This window comes from Prionailurus viverrinus, chromosome A2 (genome assembly GCF_022837055.1).
Source record: "Prionailurus viverrinus isolate Anna chromosome A2, UM_Priviv_1.0, whole genome shotgun sequence".
NCBI lineage: Eukaryota > Metazoa > Chordata > Mammalia > Carnivora > Felidae > Prionailurus > Prionailurus viverrinus.
In genome coordinates, this window is record NC_062562.1 from 104,907,854 (window position 1) to 104,913,853 (window position 6,000).

At 39.1% G+C, this 6,000-nt stretch overlaps 1 pseudogene; it reads left to right on the plus strand.

Moving 5' to 3' along the window:
* Positions 1 to 541, plus strand: part of LOC125153690 (centromere protein V-like) — a 49,076-nt pseudogene extending 48,535 nt beyond the window's left edge.
* Positions 542 to 6,000: the final 5,459 nt, after the last annotated feature.

Here is a 6,000-nt window from a genome sequence, read left to right on the forward strand (position 1 = left end):
AATATTCTGGCTGTGGTAACTAGCTTTCAAATGTCTAGGCACTGTGTAGTGAAAGCAGATAATATGTGCAACCAAAGAGTAGGGAGGGAGGTATTTGTGGCCTTAACAGAATAGTTCTTTTGATTCCCTGAAGCACTATTACTTAATCTCTTGAAGATTCTATAGTTCAAGGTGTTCAAGCCAAAGGACAGGCATTTTATTACAGAAAGGCTATTAAGATGAAGGAAGGGGAGGACACGGTGAAGGTCCTTGCTCTCTTGAAAGTCTCTAATCCTGGATAACATCCTTGGAGTCACTTCAAAGACTTTATTTAGATCACGGAAAAGCAGCCTTCCAAGGCCATATAGCAGGCCTTCCTTGCTTCTCCCTCCCTGGAAATGGCCCCAAATTAAGCTGGTTTTAATGATCTTTTAGCTGGCAGCAGACGGCCAGCCAGAAGGAAAAATGGGGAAGAGGTGCCTGGGAAAAGTGGGCTGATAAAGGTGGAGGTAGTTTTGCCCCAGGTGGGCTGTGCCACCTCCCAGTCATCTCCTATGTCTAAAGTACAGGGATGGAAACCCATGCTTTTTTGAGCTTGATGACTGGAAATCAAGTTTTCTTTATTATATGCTATATTATATGGCTATTATATATACTAATATATACTATATTATAGTCCTATAGTCACTATAACACATATAGTCTCACATTTTAGTGAGGGTTGAGAAACTTGTGAATTGAAGAAGAAAACTCAAGTGGGATATGCAATGTAGAGCCTGGGAGGAGAGATGCCCTGCCATGTAGTTCTAGGACACCATTATAAGCCCCCAAATGACTTGATTTATCAATTCTAACTAGCCAGGTTTCCCAAGAGGAAATCAACAATTCCCACCTAATGCAGAATGAATGAATTATGGCATCTAGGACATTGGAAAAATAAAAAGGATTCTCTCTCCTGTGAAACAAAAGGTTTGGAGATGATCAAGGTCTTTCCAGCAATAGAGGTGGGTAGGGGGAAAGAGAGAGAGTCAGGGACCTGGGGTACGTGCACGTGGCAGTGGGGATGCTGGATCCTGTTGAGGCATAGGTGAGGGAAGATACTATGGTGAGTTCAGAAAAAAGGGAAAAGCCTCTGAAGGAAATGGAATAACAGTATAGTACACTCTCTCCTGGAGGAGATAATCCCTCTCGAATCAGTGTGCCCACTTGCTTCCTGTGAGGGATGAGGACTGCTCATTGCTAGGGTTGTGTTACAAATGTTAGCGCGACTGACACGACATCTCTTAATAAGGGGTGAGTCCTTCGTGTATTTTTGATGGTGCACCGGTGACACAACCCCTCTCAGTTAAGCAGAGAAACAGTGCAAGAGTAAATTGTCAATGACAATATCAGAGTCCTCACTCGGCTTCAGGGATTAAGTGAACAACAGCCTGGCCAGGCCCCGACATGGCTTTAGGCACCTTTAAAAAAAGAAAAAGAGCAACCAAATTAAAGCCACATATATGAGAGAGGGAAGCCTTTCGGCCCAGCAGGGAGATACCTTTGATTAAAGCTCAGTCTGACCTTCCTGCTTCATCTGTGCAGAAATTGAGACACGATTCCTAAATGGCAGGACTTTGCAGAATCATAATGAGCAAGGACCGGGATGCTTTGGGTAACATTTCCATCATCATTCCTGGAGTAGGCAAAGGTGAAATTCAGGGAGTGTCTCTGTTATTTGTTATCAAAAGAACAATGCACTCCTCTTCCCCCTGTTTCTTTTGTGCAAAGGCAGGATTATCTGCGGAACAAATAATTCATTCCTGGACACTTCAGATTGCTTTTCTGCACGGCTGAATTCTTAGGTTATTAGTGTTTAGTGGATGCCAATAGTTTGATGGGAAATCTTCTATTTGAAGGGTGATATGTATTAGTAAAGAATTCACTCTGGGAAAGCAACTCAAGCTTCAGAGACTTTAAAACAAAAACAAAACCCAATCAAACAAACCTGTTTCATAGTTAATGAGGGTAAAATAAACCAGAATTTTATTTTAAATTCTATTATGTTTCATTGAGTTACAGTTACTTAAATGGCAAAACACCCAAGTAGTTTATGTGGTTAACTTGGCTTTCACATTAATGGTGTGGGATTAAAATAATTTCTACCATTTTGGAAAATACATCTACTACAGCATTGTCTTCCTACAAATTAAAATTAAAAAATTAATAAAATCTGGACTCTTACATTATTAATACCCTCCATTTAACTTTATTTTCTATAACTATATGAACTATAGTACCTAGCGCCCTTTTGGTACTTAGAAGATTAAAACATTGTAATATAATATTTATATTGGAAGCAAGGTCCTGGCGAAATTGTATAGATATTTTTGAAACTTGAGAAACAGTACCCTTATCCGTCATATTTTTACACTAAGGAGTATATGTTGCTATAAGATTTTGGTGAATATATACTCACCCAAGAGAGAAGGGTAGATTTTTCTGAAAGTCAACAATGCTTATTAAAAAGAAAATTTCTGCCAACTTGTGTAGAATGAAATTACAGGATCTCAAACAGCTTCTCCACTGTCAACTGTTGTCATTTAACATGCTTTTTATGCCATGTCAGGTCTGTGTTCCTGAAAATGGCGAACATGTGTCCAATAAAATCTCACCTGTGTCTGCATCGGGAAGGAATGTATTATGTTCACATCAGCGTTCCCAGATGAAACCAAACGCGTTTATGTTTAGCAGTGGTCTGCTAGGGGAAAAAAAAGAATTTTGACTGGAGAAGGGAATGGAAACCAACCGTAAGCCAAGCCCTATTAAAAAATGAGGACATGCTGCCCTCTTGTGGAAAACTGTCGTGCTAACATGTGCAGCCTGAATTGAGTGCTTTTTATTTTCCTGAAGAAATTGTTTTAAGGTGGCACTTAATTCATCGCCCAGAACAACACTTGAACATTTCTAGTGGCATCCATATACTATATTTATTCTTTCACCTACCCTTCTGATGCAGAAGTTCAAATCTAGACCCAAAGGCTAGGCTTAACAGTTGTTATAAATACATACATACATACATACATACATACCTACATACATACATAAATAAAATCATTGATGTTCCTTCCCCTGAAAGAGAATATCCATCCTTTTCCTTTAACCACCTTCTCTTTCTCATCTTCACTGTCCTCACCAATCATATCGTGAATAAACTTTGCAGCTTTCTGTGTGAAGTAAACTAGAGAAATCTGGACATTTCAAGCTTTGTTCCAAGGCATGGCTAATCTTTTCCTCTTTTGTAATATACACTTCTAAGGCGTGTTTGCATTTTGAAATTCTGCCCCTCCACTCACCCATTACCAGTTACTACTTACAAACATATACATGTGTCTTCCACATTACAAACAGAAACAGAAAGAGAACCCACAAACAAAGCAGTACAAAACACACCTGCCCCCAATCCTATACTGCCCTCTCTCTCTGATCCTACTTCTTTGAATTTTGCTAAAAGAAGAGGCTACACTGTCTTACTTCTTTATTGTCCACTCATTGCTCAATCTGCCTGCCCACTACCTTCTCAGAGACTACCATGCTGTTGGCTCTTCTGTGGAAAGAGGTCGCAGCCATTTTCTCACCACCAAGTAGCTCAGCATACTCTCCAAGTTCTTTCTCTAAACCACTAGTTCCTCGTATCCGTGAAAGATTTTGGTAATTCAGTAATTTTTTAAGTGCTGCCTGCTATTGGTCTTCATAGACTCAGAGTGCAGGAAGCACATCTGATGCTCTGAGAAATCCCATGGCAACAAAGTTGGGTCAGTTTAATTTAACTTAAGAGTTTCCTCAACCTACCTGACTGAGAAATCCTTTTTTTTTTTTTTTTTTTTTTTTTTTTTGCTTAATACCAGTTAAGCATCTGGAGAGATAGTGTTTCTCTGCACAGATTTTTTATCATACAAACAATTCTTGACGTATCCTTGAAGATTCTTCTTGTGGAGGTGTGCGAGTCTTCTAGGTGGCATTCAGAGGAGGAATGCAAGGAGTCTTAGATACAGTCAGAGAGACTGCCCTCCAATGGCCGCCATGCCACCTTGTAGTGCCCATGGTATGCAGTGATCTGTTTGCTCACCCCGTGCTCAGACCGTGGTGTTATCAGTTTTTTTTTAATTTGATGGGCAAAAAAGGAAATATTGAGCTTTAATATCTGATTATCCAGTTTTTAATGAAGTAGAGTTACATTTATGTGTTTTCCCCTTATCTGTGAGTTGCTGTATATATGATTTGATTTGGGGGGGATGATTTTTATTCTTTATATATATTCTGGATTCTGGTCTTTTGCCTTTTATGTATAATGGGAACATTTGTTTTTTACTCAATTTGTTACTTATGTTTTAATTTTTATGGTGCCTTTTGCAACTTAAAAAAAATGCCCTTTGCAAAGTTTTAAGTTTTGACATTGTCAAAATTATTAGTATTTCCTTTCCTGTGTTTTAAAAAGACTTCCCTGTCCCTAAGGAAAAAATGTGTGTTGTCTTATGTTTTCTATATCAAACTTCTTAATTCAACATTTTCATTCAGTCTATTGATATTATCTCAGTATCAACTTGTCTTGGCACATTTGTTCAAGTAAATACATGTGTTTCTATAGATTTATTTTACGGTGAATTTTATTTAAAGCAATTTCTTTAAGCGTATTAATTTATTTTTGAGAGAGACTGCATGCAAGCAAGGGGGAGAGAGAGAGAGAGAGGGAGAGGGAGAGAGAGAGAGGGAGAGGGGGGGAGAGGGAGGGAGAGGGAGGGAGAATTCCAAGCAGGCTTCACATTGTCATCATGGAGCCTGATGTGGGGCTTGAACTCACAAACTGTGAGATCATGACCTGAACCGAAATCAAGAGTAGGATGCTTAACTGACTGAGCCACCCAGGCACCCCTGTAGTGAATTTTAAAACATAATGCATGGAAAGTGTTGAGGGGCACCTGGCTGGCTCAGTCAGTGGAGTCTGTAACTCTTGATCTCGGGGTTGTAAGTTCCAGCCCCATGTTGGGTATAGAGGTTACTTAAAAATAAAATAATTTTAGGGGCGCCTGGGTGGCGCAGTCGGTTAAGCGTCCGACTTCAGCCAGGTCACGATCTCGCGGTCCCGGAGTTTGAGCCCCGCGTCGGGCTCTGGGCTGATGGCTCAGAGCCTGGAGCCTGTTTCCGATTCTGTGTCTCCCTCTCTCTCTGCCCTTCCCCCGTTCATGCTCTGTCTCTCTCTGTCCCAAAAATAAATAAATGTTGAAAAAAAAATTTAAATAAAATAATTTTTAAAAAGGCTTGAAAAGAAGACTTTCAGGTGCACATTTTGGTACATATAGAGGACGATTTGGATGAGAAAGGACATCTTTATTTTTCTTTCAAATGAAGAATATTTGGTTAGATAGAAAGATATCTAGTCACCACATTTTTGAAATAGGCTAGGTACTTATGCTTATGTTATTGTATTCCACGTAATTGATAATGTTGCATTGCTTGATAGCATTATTTTTAATTTTGGCAGTTGAAGTTTATCTAAGTTTTGATTGTTCTGGTTGACTATGTTAGAATTTAAAATTCATGTCCTGAAATTCAGTCCAACATTCTTGAAGATGTAACTGGCAGTTGCCTGACATTCTTCTTCTTCTTTTTTTTTTTATGTATTCATGAAATCTCCCTGTTTTACTGTTAAGAATTGCAGACAAATATTGAGCTGCTAAATTCTGGAAGGGGCAGACTAAAGGATTAGTGTTTTGTAGAAGAGTGAAATAGAGTCACTATCCTTCTTGACCCAGCAAATGAATGCCATTAGGTGATTTCTACAGAGGTTTTGCACTAGCAATTTGGTCTCAATTAATGATGATTTTAGTGGAAGGGTAAGGACCAATTATCAGAGCCTCAGAAATATTTCTTTGTCCAGGTAGTTTAGTGTTGTTGGTAAGTTCATCTGTGACATTCTTGAAATAACCAGAGACTTAATCCCATTCCCAAAATGGGAAAAAAGTAAGGATCCAGAGGAAAAGC